This window comes from Arachis ipaensis, chromosome B10 (assembly GCF_000816755.2).
Source record: "Arachis ipaensis cultivar K30076 chromosome B10, Araip1.1, whole genome shotgun sequence".
Lineage (NCBI taxonomy): Eukaryota > Viridiplantae > Streptophyta > Magnoliopsida > Fabales > Fabaceae > Arachis > Arachis ipaensis.
This window is the reverse complement of record NC_029794.2, coordinates 85,354,878-85,377,606: the sequence shown is the minus strand read 5'-3', so window position 1 is coordinate 85,377,606 and position 22,729 is coordinate 85,354,878.

Sequence of the window (22,729 nt, the reverse complement as noted above, 5' to 3'; positions counted from 1 at the left end):
GTGTCATTGTTAGAATCCATGGGCGCTTTACGAGTAATATATATATATATATATATTAAAAGAGAAATTTTACTGAAAAGATGAGGTAGCGAAGCCGAAGCAACTAACAGCATAATACCAAAGAAAACAAATACATATATTAAATAAAAACAATCCACACACACACACACACACACACGTATATATATTACAGAGTACAATTATCCACAAACTTGTTAACCAGATTCAAATACACTATATCCCTTCATAATAAATACATAATATATACATATATCTACATCTGGCATCCCAGGGCCTGGCCCATCCAAAAAACTTCTAAGCTGGCACCTAGGCTAACTTAGCTTATTAGACATCTCTAGCTCTTTCTATACTCTAACAAAAGTAACGGGTAACTCTTTTAAGCTCCTCAAGTTGTGCCTAACCGGATGCCATCAAAAGTGTGGTGCTGTCATGGTCTGACTCTAAGATCACACATCACTATTGAACAGGTCTGCAGGTGGCCTGTCCGCTAGTTGTACATCTCCCTCAGCCTATCTATGGTCCTCCTCTAAATCCTTCTCCTCCTCTAGGACTTCCTCACTAGTAGAGTTGCCAACATCCCCATTTGCATATATAGGTCTATTAGCATAGGCTAGCATAAGGGCCTCACCCAGTGGTCCATACTGAGCAGCTAATTGATCCACGAGAGAAAGTGAAGGATGTGGTTCTGGAAGTACAGCTGCCTCAGGTGGAGGCTCAGGGATATGCATACCATCTGGGTCGGGCTACGGTGAAGTCTCATGCGCTGGATGAGTAGGAAACATGTGTGCAGTTCCGTCCAGATGTAACCATGATAAAGAGAAGTCGTATGGCATATCTAGGTCAAAATTGGGACTATCTAGGGGGTACAGGAACGGTCTGTTATGTACTATGTAAAATCTAACACGAGATATTGCCCAAATAAAATAACTCCCAAAAATAGGATCCTCACACAAGAACGACTCGTACATCTCATAGAACATGATGTCCGCCTCCATCTATGGGGGAAAAAGAGGATAAGAGGCGAGAACTTGGGACTCTCACAAGGGTTTTGTAACACCCTCACCACTAGAGTGTCACACTTCCAGCTGCACCACTCTGATAATAAGGATATTACGATGAACTTCATATGTATTTAATAGTAAGTAGGAGCCTCTACCTGAAAACCATATCGGACATTTCGTTAAAAAAACCGAAAACACTTTTTCTTTTTATTCGCACATACATACATACAAATATATATACACAACACTATTACATTCACATTCAAATTCAAATATATGTACATATATACAAAGTCATGTCATAAAATCACAACTTCTATCCCTCTTTACAAAATGTAAATATCGATAACATAGGCGAGAAAAAAGACATCTATGATAATACATCCAAAAAACACAAAAATCTCCTCATAAACTTCCTCATCTATTTTGTGAAAAAAGATAAGACTGTAGGGGTGAGAACCTAACGATACAGTCTTACTAGAAGAGTTCTAGAATTGTTATAGAAGGATATACATATATAATCAAAATTCGTTTAACAACAGTGATCATTGCTCGTCTTATAAATCCTTATCTCTAACTTAATTTCTTTCATTCTTAAATTCATCCAATCCCTTATTCATAAATTCTCTAATCTCAATCTTTATTTCCAAGTTATACAATTATCCATTCAAAACCAAGATCATTACTCACACCAACACAACTCAATGTGCACATGAAATTTTCACGAACTTACCAAGGCATTTAACTTACCCAATTACAGCCTCCGACCCAAACAATCACGGCCTCTAGCCCAAAAATAATTAATCACGGCCTCTGTCCCAAGCTACAATCAATCACAGTCTCTGTCGCAAAACATAATCAAATCACGACCTCTGGCCCAAAACATAATCAAATTACGCCCTCCGGCCAAACATATAATCAATTACGGCCTCCGGCTCAATATATAATCACTTACACGTCACCACACTCCCTCATAATCCAAACCAATAAGTCACAAACACAAGTAATCAAACATACAATCAAAAAATCACACATAGAGAATAATTATAACAACTAGTACAATTAGAAGTTAACAGAATATTAATTAGGCAAACCAAAATAATTATGCAAACCCAAACAATTTCAAACAAATGTAGTATAATGCATGTCTGTCCTACTAGTCGTGAGCTCATGTGTCTGTTATATCGCTAGACCCGACACGAATCCGGTTGGCAGCTCCCAGATCAGTTTCTCGGTTGCGCATCCCCAAAATAATTATCAACTACACTTTTAAGTTTAAGACATTCTCGAAAAGTCTCAAAATCCATTTCATTTTTACCAAATCAAATTCAAATACTTTAACTCCTCTAAAACTTCTCAAAACAGAATGCTTCAAACTTCAACTTCTTTTTCTAGCTCAAATTTTTTTTCTCAAAGACTCAAAAAAGTCATTTATTCTTAAATACCCATTTTCATTACTTTATTTTTCGCTTAAAGTGTCCCAAAATATAATTCTTTTCATAGTTAATCAAACCAAAATAAGTTAATTCTTATTATTCAATTTCACTTAAATACTTATAAAAATTTCAGTAGCATCTCCTTTAAAACTCAGGTTTTACCACCCTTCAAGGGTTCCATCCAAACCATCTCTCAACCATTTCCAACTGTTTCAATACTAAGTCAATTCTCAATATAAACATACAAATAAGATTCCCAATATAAAACTATTTCTCAATATACACAAATCAATTTTCAAATCAAGCTTTCATTAACTACCATAACACCAACTCAAACTCAAAGAAGTCAACAAAATCAAGAATTCAGCAATCAATCACTTTCAAACAATCAGGCAAATGATCATAGTTCATAACCATAAAATCTGTAATCACTCAACCATTCCCATTTATCCAAAACAGTTCAATTCAATCCCTAAGACTCAAATGATCATAAAAAACATTTTTCACAGTAATATCGATTTATAATAATTCTTTAAAATGAAAGTGAGTTTTAAGAAAGACTCCTACCTTGATCGCGAATCAATTACGCAACAAACTCCCCTTTATTCTTATTTTTGCAACAACAGTAGCAACAACCATTAAACACAGCATGCAAGAATCATAGCTCAACCGTAAGACATCAACATCATAAAAACCTCAGAAACCTATAACAGAATAACAACGGTAAGGGTTTTAGGACAAGAGTAACTTACTGTAGTAAGGAAGAAATGACAGAACAGAGAAACAGTAGCTCTGGTGGTGGTTCCAGTAGAAACAGCGCCATACTCAGTGACCAAAACGGCAACAGAGAGCTCCAGTGGTGGTTCCGGTGAGCTCCCGTAGCAGCAGCTTTCGCCGGTGACAGCCCAGACAGTAGCAATGCAGCTCAACAACGGCAGGAGCAGCTCTTTGTCTCCCCTATCGTGTGTCTCTCCCTTCGAAGCCCACAATGATGACGCTTCTCATGGCCGGCGACGACGGATCTAACGGCAACAAATCCCTCGATAGATCCTCTTCTTCCTTGCGTTTTGACTCCCGACGACGACGTGTGGTGACGGCGACATCCTGATAAACCCGAATTTTATGGTTTATCTTGTGTAGAATTTAAGGGGTTTTATCAATATTTTCTGCATTTATTCATAGAAATTTCATGGTTTTGTGTTTCCTTCCTAATTTTTCTTCATGGTTTAAAACATGCTTCTTTAACCTTAAAAATGCTATATTTTAATCCTCTTCTATTACCATTCGATGCCGTGATGCGTTTGTTAAGTGGATTCAGGATCTATAGGGCAAGAATGGTCTAGAAGATGGAAAGGAAGCATGCACAAGTGGAAGAGACATGAAGAATGGAACTTTGGAGAACTGGAGACGACGCGCACACATGGCTGATGCGCACGCGTGGATTGGCACAACAGTAACCGATGTGTACTGATGAATGGATTTTTGACGGTTTAGAATTTCTCAATGAATTCTCGTTGCAAGTATAGTATCTAAACCAACAAAGAATCCTTTCTTACAAAAATTTGTTTGTCACAAGTAACAAACCCAATAAAAATAATAACCAAAGTATTCAAACTTCGGGTCGTCTCTCAAGGAATTGCAGGGAAGTATGTTATTATTGGTTATGGAAAAGTATCTTTTTGGGTTTTTGAAATAAGGAACAAGGAAAGTAAATGACAAGAAAGTAAACTAATAGCTAAGAAAGCTCTTGGCAAGGTATGAGAACTAGAAGTCCTATCCTAGTTATCCTTATCAATTGTGATGAGAATTGTCTATTGCTCCCACTTAGTTAACCTCTAACTATGGAGGAAAGTCAAGTAGATGAATCAATATGATTCCTCAAGTCCTAGTCAACTCCTAAGGAAAGACTAGCTTTAGAGGGATCTAAATTAACTAGCAACTTCTCAATTATCAATCAATAAAGAAGTTTGATAACTCAAGAGTCTCTAATTACTCTACCAAAACCAAGAGAAGAAAAATCTAATCTAAAATCCAACCAAGCATTTTATCAAACACTTGGTAGGCATAACATAAAAACATAGAAAACTAACAAGGAATATTAAATCCAAACAACCAATTGCAAACATCAATGACTAAAAAATAATAAAAGAAGCAATAAATATGAAATACCTCAAATTGTATTAAATAGAAAATCAAATCTAACATGAGAATTCATAAACTAAAATAGCAACATAAAGTAATCAACATGGGAAATAAATAAACTAGAAAGCTAGAACAATTAAAAGTAGAAGAGAAACTAAGTTAAACTAAGATAGAATCCAGAAATTGAGAAGGAATAAAACTAAGAACCCTAAAACCTAGAGAGAGGAGAGAGAGCCTCTCTCTCTCTAGAAAACTACATCTAAAGCCTAAAATTATGTGAATGAACATTGTATCCATGATTCCCCCACTCTGCAGCCTCTAATTTGTGTTTTCGGGCTTGAAACTGGGCCAAAAACAGCCCAAAAATTGCCCCCAGCATTTTCTGATACATATAGCACGTGGCTCTATCATGCGTACGCGTCGCCCACGCGTATGCGTCGCTGAACTTTTGCAAGGTCACGCGTACGCGTGATGCACGCGTGCGCATCACTTAACTCCATGGTAACTATGTCAAATTGCATATCATTTTGAAGCCTCGGATGTTAGCTTTCCAACGCAACTAGAACCGCCTCATTTGGACCATTGTAGCTCAAGTTATGATCAATTTAGTACGAAGAGGTCAGGCTTGACAGCTTAGCAATTCCTTCAATTCCTTGTATTCCTTCCACTTTTGCATGCTTCCTTTCCATTCTCTAAGCCATTCCTGCCCTATAAACCCTGAAAACACTTAACAAACATATCATGGCCTCGAATGGTAATAAGAGAGGATTAAACATAGCAAATTTAAGGCCAAAGAAGCATGTTTTCAATCATAGCACAAAATTAGGAAGAAAAATGTAAAACATGCGAATTCTATGAATAAGTGTGAGAATAGTGGATAGAATCCACTTAATTAAGCACAAGATGAACCCTAAAAATGGGGTTTATTAATCCTCCCACACTTAAACATTAGCATGTCCTTATGCTAAGCTCAAGAGAACCAAAAGCGTGAAGAGGAACGGTGGAATTTACGAAATGCAACCTATCTGTATGAATGCAACTAAATGCAAAAATACTTCTATCTACTTGTTTAAAATTAAACAAATTCTCCAAAACAAACATAAACTGGATTCCACTAATTCAAATCACAAAATAAAGTACAAGTAAACTTGCAAGAAAAAAGCTCATGAAAGCCGGGAACAGAGAATCGAGCATCAAACCCTCACCGAAAGTGTACACACTCTGATAAACCACTATTTTATTGTTTATCTTGTACTCAATTGAGTGGATTTTATCAATCTTTCATACATTTATTCATACAAAATGCATGGCTTTACAATTTCCTTCCTGATTTTGTGCTATGATTGAAAACATACTTCTTTGGCCTTAAATTTGCTATGTTTAAATCCTCTCTTATTACCATTCGATGCTTTGATATGTGTGTTAAGTGTTTTCAGAGATTACAGGGCAGGAATGGCTTAGAGGATGGAAAGGAAGCATGCAAAAGTGGAAGGAATACAAGAAACTGAAGGAACTGCTAATGCTGTCCAGCCTGACCTCCTGGTAATAAATTGACCATAACTTGAGCTACAAAGGTTCAAATGATGCGGTTTCAGTTGCATTGGAAAGCTAACGTTCAGGGCTTCGCAACGATATATAATTTGCTATAGCTGCCTCAAAGCCAGGTGACGCGCACGCGTGGATCACGCGGATGCGTGACCTGGCAAAAATGCAATCCATGCTAACGCGTGGAGGACGCTTCCGCGTGACTTTGCAGCGACCTGTACGTACCATAAATTGCTAGGGGCAATTTCTGGGTATTTTTGACCCAGTTTTTGGCCCAGAAAATATAGATTAGAGGCTATAAAGTGGAGGAATGCATCCATTCATACAACAATTCAGATACTTTCATTTTCATAATTTTAGGTTTTAGATGTAGTTTCTAGAGAGAGAGGCTCTCTCTTAGGATTTAGGATTAGGATTAGGATTTAGGATTTATATTATGATTAGGCTACTTCTCTTCAATCACAGGTTCAATATTCCTTTAATTTATTTTCTACTTTTATTTATTTTATTACTTTAATTGTTATTTATCTTTTTATTTTGGTTTATGAACTCCATGTTAGGATTGATTTTCTTAATTAATACATATTGAGGTATTTCAGATTTAAGATTTCTTTCTTTTATTTATGTTAGTGCTGCTTCCAATCTGAAGGCATTTTTATTCGAGTAGATTTTTCCCCTTTTGGCTTTGGTTGAGTAATTGGTAACACTTGAGTTGTCAAACTCAGCAGTTGATTGAGATTTGGGAATTGTTGATTGATTTGGATCGCTCTAAAGCTAGTCTTTCCACAGGAGTTGACTAGGACTTGAGGATCAAATTTATTTGGTCCACTTGACTTTCCTTTATTTAGTAAGGGTTAACTAAGTGGGAGCAAAAGCCAATTCTCATCACACCTGATAAGGATAACTATGATAGAATTTCCAGTTCTTATACCTTGCTAAGAGTTTTCTTTATAATTATTAATTTATTTTCTTGCCATTTAAATTACTTGTTCTCTATTTCAAAAACCAAAAAATACACCTTTTTCCATAACCAATAATAAATCATACCTCCCTGCAATTCCTTGAGAAGACGACCCGAGGTTTAAATACTTCGGTTATAAATTTTATTGGTTTGTTACTTGTGACAACCAAACTTTTGTACAAAAGGATTCTCTGTTGGTTTAGAAACTATACTTACAACGTGATTATTTCTATAAAAATTCTTTACTAGCAAGAGTCCAGTTCGTCAAAATGGCGTCATTGCCGGGGAATTGCAATTGTGTGCCTTATTATTGGTTATTGTAAATATTTTATTTTACTTGTTTATTTCTTTTTATTTTTGTTTCTAATTTTTATTAGTTACTATGAGTTCTCACCCCCGTCGCTTTGAGTTTAGTTCTAATATTGTTGTAAGGAATGGAAGCTATAACAGGAACATGCATCAAGGTCGAAACAATCAAAGATGGAAGGAGCCACGAGGATTTGATTAACCCTTTCGGCAACAACACCTTCTAAGATACCATGGACAACGACCATCCTACAATGCATGCCAAGACAATAGTTATGGTGGACCCTTTTGTGACAAACCACCTCCACCAAATTACTATGGTCAAAAGCCATTCTGAGGTGCATACCAAGATGATATATATGGTGGACCCCCTTGTAGTTTACCAATAAGCCCCATCATATGCTTAGGAACCACCTCCCCAACACACCTTTGAACCACCATACTCACAAGTCCCTTTACACCATTCACCTCCATATGACCCTAACCCATATCCACCCCAACCTCTATTGGATGACAACACCATTGGTGTTATTCACCAAGGGCAAACAGAGCTTCATACCACCCTTGCCTCTATCATTAGTCTCACCTCTACTCTTCAAGCTCTTATATCCCGCATGGACCAATCCTCTACCTCGAATACTCAGCCCTCAAGCTCTGGTGCACCACCACCTTTATGGAAGACATCAAGGAGGAGTTTGATTTTATACTAGAACAACTAGAGGAAGCCGTAATTATTGAAGAGGAAGAAGCGGTTGAAGACTTAGGAAATGCTGAACCTCAATGGAAAAGTCAAGTCCTAGAGCCTCTTTCGAAGACGTTTGAAATTGATGTTGAGGAGGGTGTACAACCTCCAAGACATATCATGGTTGAAGACTTTGAAGGAGATGATCAAGAGATGGATTCAATCATTGATGAATTCTTATCTACATTTGAATCCTCTCCCATTGGACTTGACATGAAGATTAAAGAAGAAGAAGCACAACCTCACATGCCCTTGGTAAGCCATAAAGAAGAGTTTAATTGGAAGAAAGCTACCAAGAGGAAGAGGTTGGAATTGAAGAAGCTTGCAAAGAGGTGGAAGTTGTCAAAGAAGAGCACAAGGGAGTGGAGCTTGAAATCACCTTGCCAAAGTTGTTGGAGACCTCTCCATCTAAGTCACCATCATCCTTCACAACATTCAAGTGGGTAAAATTCATATCCCTTAGCTTTCTCATCCCACTTGAATATGGTTTACTTGAGACAGATGGTCAACTTAGAGCTCTTTATGGCATTAAAAGTAAGAGAAAAATGGTTAGTGGTAGGAGTTGTCCTGCAAGGTTCAATACGGTTGCATACTCCAAGTTGAAGTGCAAGTATTGTTGTAGAGATCGATTGAATGGGTCTTGGAAGCTGTTTGGATACCGTAGTGAGAATTCGGATTGCTTACCACCCGGATGGAATTATCATGTTCGACTTAAAGATGGGTGCAGAAACAAGATTTGGGATCCAGGCATACATGAGGATCAAATTGATTGGACCACTTGACTTTCCTTTATTTAGTAAGGGTTAACTAAGTGGGAGTAATAACAATTCTCATCACACCTGATAAGGATAACTAGGATAGGATTTCCAGTTCTCATACCTTGCCAAGAGATTTTTATAATTATTAATTTATCTTTCTTGCCATTTAAATTACTTGTTCCTTATTTCAAAAACCAAAAAATATACAATTTCATAACCAATAATAAATCATACTTCCCTGCAATTCCTTGAGAAGACGACCCGAGGTTTAAATACTTCGGTTATAAATTTTATTGGGTTTTGTTACTTGTGACAACCAAATTTTTGTACGAAAGGATTCTCTGTTCGTTTAGAAACAATACTTACAACGCGATTATTTTTATAAAATTCTTTACTAGCAAGAATTCGATCGTCACACTCTAATCACTCATGTGTTTAAGATTAATTCACTCTAATCTCCTCTAGTCATGCTTTCTAAAACTTTGTTCTTCATCTAACCAATCAACAAATATTTAATGTACAAATACAAACATCATGAGGACTTTTTAAGGTTGTAATGGGGCTAAGGTAAGGGTGAGGATACATGTATGGCCAAGTGAGTTATACTTTGAATCTTTGACTAACCTAAATTCTAAAATCATGCCTAGCTACCCAAAATCTCACTTTTGTATATTTCACGTACTCATGCATCAATTTTTAATTCCATCACATGTGCATTGATCTTTTTATTGAACTTAGCATTGGGGTGATTTTATCCCCTATTCATTTATTTCTTTTTTTTCTCTTTTTTTTCTCTTTTTTTTATTTATCATAAATGAAAACATAATATATCAATGCATATGGTTTTTCTGATTTCACATGAGTAACCACCCAAATTTCCAATATTTGTCAGTAAAAACATAACACATTCTCATCAACTCAAGTTCCCACATTTCTCCACACTTAGTTGACACACAATCTCTATCTTAAGTTTACCAAATGATTCAAATGGGATAATTAATTATTTTTCCACTTAAGGCTAGTGACGTGGTAATATAAAAAACAAATGGGGATTAAAAAGGCTCAAAGTGGCAAACAAAAGTAAATGAAATGGTGGGCTATTTGGGATAAGTGAGCTAATAACAAATGATGGCCTCAATCATATGTATGCATGAATATACACTAAACAATGGACATATAGAATGGAACAAACCATAGATTGCAATCATAGAGAAGAAAACACACAAGAATAAAAATCATGGTTAAATAATGTAACCATATAATTAAGCTCAAAATCTCACATGTTGTGTGTTCTTAGCTATAAACCATGTTCCAAATTATAATTTTCAAACAAGTTTAACAAAAAAGTTTTAATTTAAATTAGTGAAATACTATAAGATAGGGTCTTGAAGAGAACTTATCACTCCAACCAAGTAATGGTAGAAGAACATGCACAAAATCAAGCAAACATGCAATCAAACATGCAAATGCAACAACTAATTTAACAAGAAAAATTAAACATTGATGTTGAAATAGGAAATAACTAACCCACGAAAATCGGTATCGACCTCCCCACACGTAAAGATTGCACCGTCCTCGGTGCATGCAAAGAAGTGCAAGTGGACGGGTTGCTACACTGATGCTTTTCTCCAAAGATTGTGCAGATGGACTTGCTGTCGTTCCATTGAGAAGCTTTTCCTTTCCCTTCTCAGTGGCCATCCTGAAAGAAGAGAAAAAAGAAGAAAAATAACCCATAAATAAAGATAAAAAAACAAACAAAGTATGGGTGGGTTAATGACAAATAATGAGGGTCTCAATTACATGGTAGCTACAACATGCAAGTGAGAAAATAGTAAAAGCAAAAGGCATATCAATAGTGCAAGAATTGCAACAATGGGGGAGAGAGAGTGGGTAATGAAAGATAGTGTAAGTGCAAAGAAATGCAAATGAAATACAAGTGTCAGAAAAATTTATCATTGACCTATGAATAATAATACCCAACAATTTAAAACAAGTCAAGATGCACCAAAATAATACAAGAAAAGATGCAACAGTTGAATAAAAAAATTTAACACCAATGAAAAAATAATAAACTGAGAAAACAAAATAAAAGTATGCACAAGATTAAAATGCAGTGAATGAAAGTATACAAATAAATTAAGTAAAATAGAATGAAAGGGAATAAGGATGAAAAGTTAAAGAAAGGAAGAAGAAGTAAGTAAGAAAGGGGGAAGAAAGAAGGAGAAAGTAGAGAAGAAAGGAGAAGGGAATGAGAAGCAGGATGCGACGCGCGCGTGCAAGTCATGCGTGCGCGTGAAAATTGCATTAGCCATGCGACGCGTACGCGTCGCCCACGCGCACGCGTGGGTTGCCGAAAATGAACACTGGCGCGCGAGCGTCGGGCACGCGTACACGTGAGAACCCGCGCGGCTCCAGCACCATGGCATCACAACTCTCTGTTCAAGCACTCTTTCACGCCGATTGGCAATCCCACGCGTACGCGTCAGGGACGCTTACGCGTGGATTGGCAAAAACGCAGGGGACGCGTACGCGTGCAGCACGCGTACGCACGGGTTGGCTTGTGTGCCAGGCACCCTTCGCGCGTCGTTCCATCATAACTCTCTGTTCATTTTCTCTTTATTGCACAGTCACACACGACGCATGCGCGTTGTAGACGCTTGCGCGTCGACCCCTTTTTTTATGCAGAATGCAGGTGGTGATGCAGAAATTATGAATGAGCACTGATAAAAAGAAAATAAAACTAATAATAAAAAGGGACGATCATACCATGGTGGGTTGTCTCCCACCTAGCACTTTTAGTTAAAGTCCTTAAGTTGGACATTTTGTGAGCTCCGGGTCATGGTGGCTTGTGCTTGAACTCATCTTGAAACTGCCACCAACGCTTGGACTTCCAATAAGCTCTATCAATACCAAGTAAGTTCTCCAAGATTTGATGGATTTCTTCACAAGCTCTAAGCTCCCAAAGTTGATCCTCTTGTATGCCGGGATCCCAAATCATGTTTCTACACCCGTCTGTAAGTGACTCATTATCTCTCCAACCGGGTGGCAAGCAGTCTAAATTCTCAATGCAATACCAAACTTTTCTCTTATATCCAACCAAATGTTCACTAATCCCACCTTTGCATCTAGCTCTTGAAGTATCAACCTTGATGAGCCTTGATTTGCAACTCCAACCATTAAACATCCTTCTCTTACGCTTAAGGCCACAAAGCGTCCTAAGTTGGCTGTCTGTTTCAAGAATACCATATTCAAGTGGGATAGGAAGGTGAATAGAGATAAGTTTTAACCACTCAAATGATATAGTAGACGGCAACCTAGGTAGAGAAGTCTCCAACGTTCTTGACAAAGCATGTTCAACTCCCGTCCAATCTTTCCGAAGGACTTCCACTTCCACATCATTCTCAGACTCAATCAGAGATGGGTCTTCATATTCAATGAGTTCAATTGTGGATGTAGATTCATCACTAGGAAGACTTGACTCATGATCATCATCACCAAGGGAACTCGCTTCTTGATCTATCCCATCTAATTCTTCATAGGGAATATGCCATGGATGTTGTGCACTAGCCTCCTTGACATCAATTTCAATCTTCTTGGAGGAATACTCTACAACTTTTGATTCCCATGGAGGTTCGGCATCTCCTAAGTCTTCAACCACTTCTTCCTCTTCAACTATTGCGGCTTCCTCCACTTGTTCCAATACAAAGTCACGTTCCTCATTGTCCACCAGAGTTTCGAGTGCCTCCTTCATGCTACGCTCTTCTATTGGTTCTCCACATGTAGCTATGGGAGTGCCTTGAGTATTGAAGTGCAGAGAGGCTAGATTACCTACTACCCAGTCAAGGTAGCTATGAACTCTTGTGTCGTCCTTTGCATCTCTCTTTGCCCTTAAAGAAGAACACTTAGAGTGTCATTCATTGGAGATTGGGGTGGATATGAGGGTTCATTATTTGGGAGGAAAGGTTCATGATATGAGGGTGGTTCATCATAAAAAGGATGTGGTGGTTCAACACTCTCCATCTTTTTCACTTGTTGCACAATACACTTCAATTCCTTGTTCTCAGGTTGAGATACTTTAGCCATGAGAGTTTCGTGTACTTTTCAGATTTCCACTTGCTCTAATTGATGAAGGGTTACTTGAAATTGATCCAGTGTCTCCTTGAGACGATCCATTGACTCTTGTTCCGCTTGGATAACATAATTAGGATCATATGGCTCTTGGATTGATGGATATGGACATAGTGTATATGGAGGTGGTGGTTCTTAGAAGTAATTGGGTTGGAATTGGGGTGGTTCTATATATGGTTCATATGGCTTATAAGGTGGTTGGTATGGTGGATAAGGGTTAGGATCATATGAGGGTGTTTGGTAGTAGGGAGCTCGTGAGTATGGTGGTTCAAAGCTATGTTGAAGAAGGGGTACATAGGTATTTTGTGGTGGGTGTTGATTGTCACGAAGAGGTCCACCATAACCATTGTCTTGGTACGCATCATAGAATGGTTGTTGATAGTAACTTGGAGGTGGTTGTTGCCAAGAGGGTTGATCCAATCCTTGTAGCTCCTCCCATCTTTGATTATCCCATCCTTGATCCAAGCTTTCATTGTAATCTCCTCTTCCTACAACATGATTGTAACCAAACTCATAGCCAAAGGGGTGAGAATTCATAGTAGCAAGAGAAATAAAAACTAATAAAAATTAATGAAAATAAACTCCTAAAACTAAAAACATTAACAAAGAAACGAAAAAGTAAAATTATTCACAATATTCACAATAACCAATAATAAGGCACATATTTGCAATTTCCCAGCAACGGCGCCATACTGACAAACGGATTTTTGACGGTTTAGAATTCCTCAATGAATTCTCCTTTCATGCAAAAATTTGTTTGTCACAAGTAACAAACCCAATAAAAATAATAACCGAAGTATTCAAACCTCGGGTCGTCTCTCAAAGAATTGCAGGGAAGTATGTTACTATTGGTTATAGAAAGTATCTTTTTGGATTTTTGAAATAAGGAACAAGGAAAGTAAATGACAAGAAAGTAAACTAATAACTAAGAAAGCTCTTGGTAAGGTATGAGAACTAGAAGTCCTACCCTAGTTATCCTTATCAATTGTGATGAGAATTGTCCATTGCTCCCACTTAGTTAACCTCTAACTATGGAGGAAAGTCAAGTGGATGAATCAATGTGATTCCTCAAGTCCTAGTCAACTCCTAAGGAAAGACTAGCTTTAGAGGGATCCAAATCAACTAGCAACTTCTCAATTATCAATCAACAAAGGAGTTTGATAACTCAAGAGTCTCCAATTACTCTACCAAAGCCAAGAGGAGAAAAACCTACTCTAAAATCCAACCAAGCATTTTATCAAACACTTGGTAGGCACAACATAAAAACATAGAACACTAACAAGGAATATTAAATCCAAACAACCAATTGCAAACATTAATGACTAAAAAATAATAGAAAAAGCAATAAATATGAAATACCTCAAATTGCATTAAATAGAAAATCAAATCTAACATGAGAATTCATAAACTAAAATAGCAACATAAAGTAATCAACAAGGGAAATAAATAAACTAGAAAGCTAGAACAATTAAAAATAGAAGAGAAACTAAGTTAAACTAAGATAGAATCCAGAAATTGAGAAGGAATAAAACTAAGAACCCTAAAACCTAGAGAGAGGAAAGAGCCTCTCTCTCTAGAAAACTACATCTAAAACCTAAAATTATGTGAATGAATGTTGTATCCATGATTCTCCCACTCTGTAGCCTCTAATCTATGTTTTCGGGCTTGGAACTAGGCCAAAAACAGCCCAGAAATCACCCCCAGCATTTTTTGATACGTACAGCACGTGGCTCTGTCACTCGTACGCGTCGCTGAACTTTTGCAAGGTCACGCGTACGCGTGATACACGCATGCGCATCACTTAACTGCATGGCAACTATGGCAAATTACAAATCATTTTGAAGCCCTGGATGTTAGCTTTCCAACGCAACTAGAACCGCCTCATTTGGACCTTTGTAGCTCAAGTTATGATCGATTTAGTACGAAGAGGTCAGGCTTGACAGCTTAGCAATTCCTTCAATTCCTTGTATTTCTTCCACTTTTGCATGCTTCCTTTCCATCCTTTAAGCCATTCATGTCCTATAAACCCTGAAAACACTTAACAAACATATCTCGGCCTCGAATGGTAATAAGAGAGGATTAAACATAGCAAACTTTAGGCCAAAGAAGCATATTTTCAATCATAGCACAAAATTAGAAAGAAAAATATAAAACATGCAAATTTTTTTAATAAGTGTGAGAATAGTGGATAAAATCTACTCAATTAAGCACAAGATGAACCCTAAAAATGGGGTTTATCACGTACGCATGCTCGACGCGTACACGTGGCTTGCAAAACTCAGATAACGTGCACGCGTGGCCGACGCGCACGCGTGATGCCCAGCACGTGATATCATTAATGAAATCATAGCTGACGATTTCTGAGAGGCTCTAGGCCCAATCTAAGCTCAATTCTGCATGGAAAAGACCCAAGGAACTAAGGGAGAAAGGGGAGGATCCAATCATTCACACCTTACACATAATTTTAGCTTGTTTTTTGTTCTTGTTTTCTAGAGAGAGAAACTCTTACTTCTCTCAAGATTTAGTTTATTTTTTATCCTTCTTTGTTGAAATTCTGAATTTGGTCTGGTTAATTTTAGTTTCAATTACTTAATTTGAGTCCTCTAGTCATAATTTTGTTTAGATCTTGTGTTGAATTGTGTTTTCTTGTTATTTCCCTTTTTATTCTCATTTTATGAACTTTGTGGATCTTAGATTTCTATTAGTGCATTGATGTTTTCTATGATTGATAGTGTTATTTGAGTTGTTTTCTATTGATAATTGTTAGTGGGTATTTGTGATTTCCAATTAATTTTCAATTTGAATATGTCTTTTATTAATGCGTACCATGTGTTTGATGAAATGTTTTCTTTGATTATGGAGTAGTTTTCTATACTCTTGGCCTAGGCTAAGGAAATTGGGTGAACTTGAGTCATTGGGTCTAATTGATTTTGTGATTTGAGAACCTTTAGTGGTCAAATTGATACCCATTGACACTAATCTACTATTAAGTCAATTAGTAGTTGGATTAGGACTTATGAGTTGATATCGATCAAGCCATTTGACATACTTCAAGCATAGAGGTAGACTTAATGAGCTTGGTTCCTCATAATTGTCAAGATATGGTTATTAGACAAGGATGGTGACCCCAATTCCTATGCCTAGCCAAGATTTCCTTTTATTATTCATATTTGAAACCCAAAAATCCTAATTGCTTGATTCTTGTTATAGTTAGTTTAGTTGTTTACTTAGTTCTAGAATAGAGGTAGATTTATATGCTCCCTTACTAGGTTGAAACTGCTTATACTTGGTTTTAGTTACTTTAATTTAGTTTCTTGCACTTTAAGATTCCTTGCATGTTAAGTTTAGTAGTTTAAATTCTTGTTTATGACTCCTAACCCCGAAATTCTAACCAATATTGATGCACATGTTTGCCCATTCTCTTGAGGATGACCCGAGACCAATACTCTCGGTTACTTTATATTGGGGTTGACTTTGTGACAACCAAATCAAAATTTGACGATAGGATTATATGTTGGTCTAGGACTATACTATGACATGATCTTTGTTGATAAAATCTAGACCGACCAGAATCATACTCATCAAATTTTTTGCGCCGTTGCCAGGGAATGGTTGCAATGTGTGCTTTGATATTGGTTATGTGAATATGTGAACATTGTAGATAGTTTACTTGCTTTCATTACTTTGTTTCTAGTTTAGATTTCCTTTAATGCATGAGCTATGACTTCTAAGTTGAATGACTCAGTCTCAACCGAATTCTAGCTTAGCCGAGCTTGATCCCGAGACTGAAAGAACCTTACTACATACTCGGCAAGCTAGGCAGCGGTTGGATTACACGGCTAGTGCTTCGACCTCTCTTGAGGAACCTTCTAAAACACTAGACGGAATCGAGAGTGACTTAGAGTCCACAACTTCCAATTCCTCTGTTGGCACTACTGATACATCTTTGCATACTACAGGTGAAAACCACATGGCGGAGCCACGTAGGATTACCTTGCACGAACAAGGAGCACCGGATCTCATTATTCAACCGTTGCAAGCTAGGTATCCGAATCTTGATCTGAACTTTGAGTTGAAAAATAGTCTGATTAACTTGCTTCCTAAGTACCATGGACTACCAGGCCAAGACCCCATAAAGCATTTGAGAGACTTTCAAGTTGCTTGTTCTACGGCTCGAAGGCATGGTGCCGATGAGATTGCTATCATGGTTTTTGCTTTCCCCTTCTCTCTTGAGGGGTCGGCAAAAAAATGGTTCTACTCCCAACCAAATGAAGTGGTGACTGAATGGGACCTATTGAGAAGAGAGTTCTTAGACGAGTTCTTTCCACCAGAGAAGACCGACTACATCCGGAAGGAAATTTTTGGTATAATGCAAAAAGACCAAGAGACACTCTTTGAATATTAGACTCGATTTAAGAGGTTGTTGGAATCTTGTCCACATCATGTGTTAGACACTCACTTGCTCATTAGCTATTTCACTGGAGGTCTTTGTGCAGCGGATAAGAGATTACTCACCGCCTCTAGTAGTGGTTCCCCTTCTAAGAACAAGACGGCAGCTGAAGCATGGAGTTTGATCAATGATGTCGCCGAGGCTACACAACATGTGAGAGTAAGAAACAATCCTCCCAAGAGTGTGGTGGAAGCACCTTCCGAATCGGCTTTGACTAAAGTGCTTGGAGACATGACCACTTTCCTCACAGAGATTCACAAAGAACAAAAGGCATTTCACTCAATCCAAGCCATCCAAGCCCCACCTCGAATCCTCCAACTTGAAGGACCTCCTAGAGTATGTGGTTTATGCTCTAGTACCGCACATTACATCGATCAATGCCATCAAGTCCAAGAGGATTACACTCTCACAGTATCCAACGTGAACTACAACAACCGTCTACCCTATCAATCTCAAGGTCAAAACAATTACTCTCACGGTAATAGCTCTAATCAAGGGTGGAGGGACAATGCGCAAGGAAGTAACCACAATCAAAGATGAAACCAAGGCAACTCATCTTCTCATTACCACAACAACAACCAATCTTCTTCCCAATATCACAACAATACCAACCAAAACCACCATAACCAACCATACCAACACTTACAACAAAACCAAAACAACAACCATAGATACCAAATGCCCTACCAAAGACAACAAAGTAATCAACCGTCTTCTTCTTCCACCAATAGAAACTTGGGTATAAGAGAGTTAGCAAGGAAAAGGGGAAGGATCCACGACTTTCATACCCTCAAGTAAACAAGGCACCCAATCATGGTTCAATTGACAAGTGGAAGCATCTCTCCTTAAAGGACACTCTTACCAAGGCCAACAAGAAGGATAAGATGGATGTCCTTGAGGATGTTCCAAAAAGATTATCTCAAGCTCATGATTGTCCAACTTAAGGACGTTAAAAAATGGTGCTAGGTAGGAGACACCCCACCATGGTATGATCGTCCTTGTATATAGTCTATTGCATGTAGTTTTAGGGTCCTTGTTTGATTTTGTTGAATTTGTTTAATTGTTCTTGATTTTGTTTGATTTTGTTGAGTTTGTTAGAGTCTTCATGAGGATTTCATTAATCTTGGTTTGGTTGAATTGGTAATGTTGAAGAAAATGCTTAATTTTGAGTAGTGCATGAAATTTTGAGTGTTTTTTAACTATCTAGCTTGAATGAATGCCAAGAGTGTGCTATAATTGTCTCCCTCGTGTTGTTTAAAAAAAAGAATTCGTCCCACGGTTGAGCGTGGGCGACGCGTACGTGTCACTGCTGTTTCCTGCTCGTCACGCATACACGTGGGTGAGGCGCGCGCGTCACATGCCTGACGCAGCTAGTAGGGCACGTTGCCCTATTCTCTCCATTTTCTTTCTTCCTTCTTCTCTTTCTTCCTTCCTTCTTCTTTCCCCTTACTACCTCTTTTCCGCCCACCACCACCGGCGACTTCAACCACCGGTGGTCCCACATTTCTCTCTCCTCTTTTATCTCTCCTCTCTTCTCTCTTTCTCTCCTTTTTTTCTCACTTATACTCAACCTCACTTTCTCCTTCCTTTCAAGGTTACATTTCTCTTCTTTCTCTTTTGTTTCTTTTTAAAATTTTTCTTTACTATTGCATTTAATCAATCTAATCTCTTTGTTCTTGGTTGCATTTTAATTTTGTTGTTTGTTTGTTTGCTCACTCTTGTTTCTTTTCTTTCCTTTTTTTTCTTGTATGGATGTTGAATCTTATTTACTTTTTGAATTGGTGGATTATTTCATATCTCTTAGCTTGTTTGTGCTATGGTAGATGACATTTTATTTTGGGGTATATTTTCCTTGAACCCATCAATTTTGCTTGTTATTTACACTTTGCACACCAAGTGTTTGTAAAAAAGAGCCAATGATATCTTTGTTCATTGTTGACCGTTTTCTTTCAACTTAAGGCCTCTTTTTCGCAACACTTGCACTACATGAGCATTGAACGTCATTTTTATGATTTTTCATCATCAATTGCTCATTGTTGTGGTTTGCTATGCTTGTAGCATCATGTAAGAATGAGTGGTTCAATGCTCTCTAACCCTATATTCTTCCATTTCTAGACTTCATTGTCTTGGAGTTAGTTGAGCGAAAGGTTTTCCTATGACCCCGCCTTTCTTGCATGTGCTTATGATTGTTGTTATTGATGCTTGAGTTTATTCTTCTCATGCTTTATACCTGCATGCCTCTCTCACTCTTGCATCTTATGCTAGTGATATGCCTCCATGATTATATTGTTGTCTTGCTTACATGTTGCAGTTGTCATGTCTTTAGGACTCTTTACTCCTTTGTGGCATTAATCTTCACTTGCATTGTATTAATTTTGGTTTTTGTCTCTCTGAGCTTAATGTTTTTCTCTTTTCTTCCTTTTTAGGATGGCCACTAAAAAGGAAAGGAAAAGACCTCCAAAAAGCCATCTACAAGAGAGCAATTTAAAGAACAACTGTCAAGGCGCAACTTCCTCAAGGGCCAAAACCACTTTCTAAGTGGTTGCAGAATTCTAGCCGCGTTGATGAGGCAAGAAAGGAAGTTTTCGCAAGATTCACCAACCCACCTACGGCAGAAACCGACAATCCGGGGTCTACCTCGGATCATGGCAAAGAAGTAATCAAGAGATGAACAAGGAGATGTCCTTGTCCCACCATCATATGGCCATTGCGAGTGACACCCCGGAACCACTCTGTTCATCATTGATAACACGGAGGACCGTACAAATTTTTAAGTGTGGGGAGGTCGTTTACCGACTTCTGTAGGTAACAACCTTTCTTTTCAACACCCAAATCTTAATTTTCTTTCATCAATTAGGATAAATTGCATCGCATGGCTAGTTTTTGTATTTAAAAACTTTTTGCATGATAGTAGTTTTTGCATTTAAACACTTTTTGCATTGGTTGTTTCTTGTTAGGACTACTTAGTTAGGGTGATGATTTCTTTTTCAAAAAAATTTTTTTAGGGCACCCTACCAATTTTTGAAAAAAAAAAATTTGTGTTAAACTTACTTGAAGGAATTGATTTTGGAAAAGATTTTGAGCTAAGAACACACAAGCATGTGAGTTTTGAGCCCAATCGTGTGGTTACATCATATAACCACTTATTTCCATTCTTGTGTGCATTGTTCTCTTTCTATGATTGCAATCCTTGATTTGTTTGATTCTATATGTCTATTATTTTGTGTATGAATGTATTTACATGATTGAGGCCGTTCTTTCAATAGCTCACTTACCCAAATAGCCTTAACCCTTTTATCTACTATTGTTAACCAATTTTGAGCCTATGATAAACCCCCTTGTTCTTTAATTTAGCACATCAATACCCCTAAGTGAAAAATAATAAATGTCCTCTGATTTGTATCTTTGATTAGCTTAGGCGAGTGAGGGTGTGTGTCATTTAAGCGGGAGGGAAGCTTAGGAACATTGGTAGAGGAAAGTGTAATTTTGTAGTTTTTATTAAAAATATTGGGAATTGAATACATACTCATGTATTGAATGTTTAAACCATATGTATTGGCACTGTTGTATGTGTTTCATCAAAAGAAAAATAATAATAATAATAATAATAAAAAGAAAAAAATGTAGAAAAGGAAATAGAAAAAGGAAAGAAACAAAAAAATATATAGAAAAAGAAAATAATAAAAAAAGGGACAAAATGCCCCAAGGCGAAGCCAATAATAACCAATGGATATGGGTTGTGGATTAAAAGAGAATGCATGAGTGTGTGAAAAGTGAATGAATGGGTAGTTAGGTTGTGTATTAGAATTGTATAGGTTGTTGTGTGTGTTAGGTGAGAGCTTAGGTTAATCAAGGATTCAAATTTCAAACTCACTTGGCCATATAGGCATCCTTACCTTTACCCTAGCCCCATTATAAATGTATGCATGCACCGAATAATTGTTGATTGTTAGATGAAAATCAAATCTTGGAAAGCATGATTAGAGGAGAATTGAGTGATCAACCCTATACACTTGAGCAAATAGAGCGGATACACTTCCGGTGAAGGTTCGATTCTCAACTCCTTATTCTCTGCTTTCACAAGCTTTCTTCTTGCAAGTTGTTTACACTCCATTTTGATATTTGGATTGGTAGAGTTCCTGAATGATCATATCACTTTAGCCCTACTCGTTCATGTGTGTTCTTGGAAGTTGATTCACTTTTGATCAAGTAGATATACGCATTTTCATTAGTTGCATCCATATAGGTAAATTGTATTTCATAAACCTCATTCTCCTATGTTCTTTGGTCTTTTAATTTTTAGCATGAGGACATGCTTGGTTTAAGTGTAGGGAGGTTTGATAAACGCCAATTTTGTGGTTTATCTTGTGTAGAATTTGGGGGGTTTTATCAATATTTTCTGCATTTATTCATATAAATTGCATGGTTTTGTGTTTCCTTCCAAATTGCTTCATGGTTTAAAACATGCTTCTTTAACCTTAAAAATGCTATATTTTAATCCTCTTCTATTAGCATTCGATGCGGTGATGTGTTCGTTAAGTGGATTCAGGATCTATAGGGCAAGGATGGTCTAGAAGATGGAAAGGAAGCATGCACAAGTGGAAGGGACATGAAGAATGGAGCTTTGGAGAACTGGAGGTGACGCGCATGCATGGCTGATGCGCACGCGTGGATTGGCACAGCAATAACCGACGCGTACGCATGCTCGACGTGTACGCGTGGCTTGCAAAACTCAGATGACACGCACGCGTGGCCGACGCGCACGTCCACTCCTCACCAGCGCCATCTTCTTCTTCTCCTCCCTCTCTCTCTCTGTCGCAGCTCTCTCTCTCTCTTCCCTTTACTTGTAGTCGACGACGATGGCGACGGTGGCAGCCAGCCCTGCCGGCGCCATCTGCTTCCTCCTCTTCTCTTTTTTTCTTGTCCGTTTTTCCCTGGTTAAGTGTGTCTGTGTGCTACGTTTGTGGGTGAGGGTGACGGCAGTTTGAGGGAGTTTGTGAGAGAGTAGGAATTTGGATTTTATTTTGGTTAAATTATGCTTTGGGTAGTTTTGGTAATTTTAATAAAATTAGGGATAATGTAGTAATTGAAAACCAAATTTAATCCAACAAGAATTATCTATAAAAATACTATTTTTCATCAACTTAAAAATTATTTTCAAATAAATACTCTAATTTAAAATTAGAGGTAATCAAGTAAATTTTTCTTTATTCATAAAATAAAGTTTGAAATCTCAATA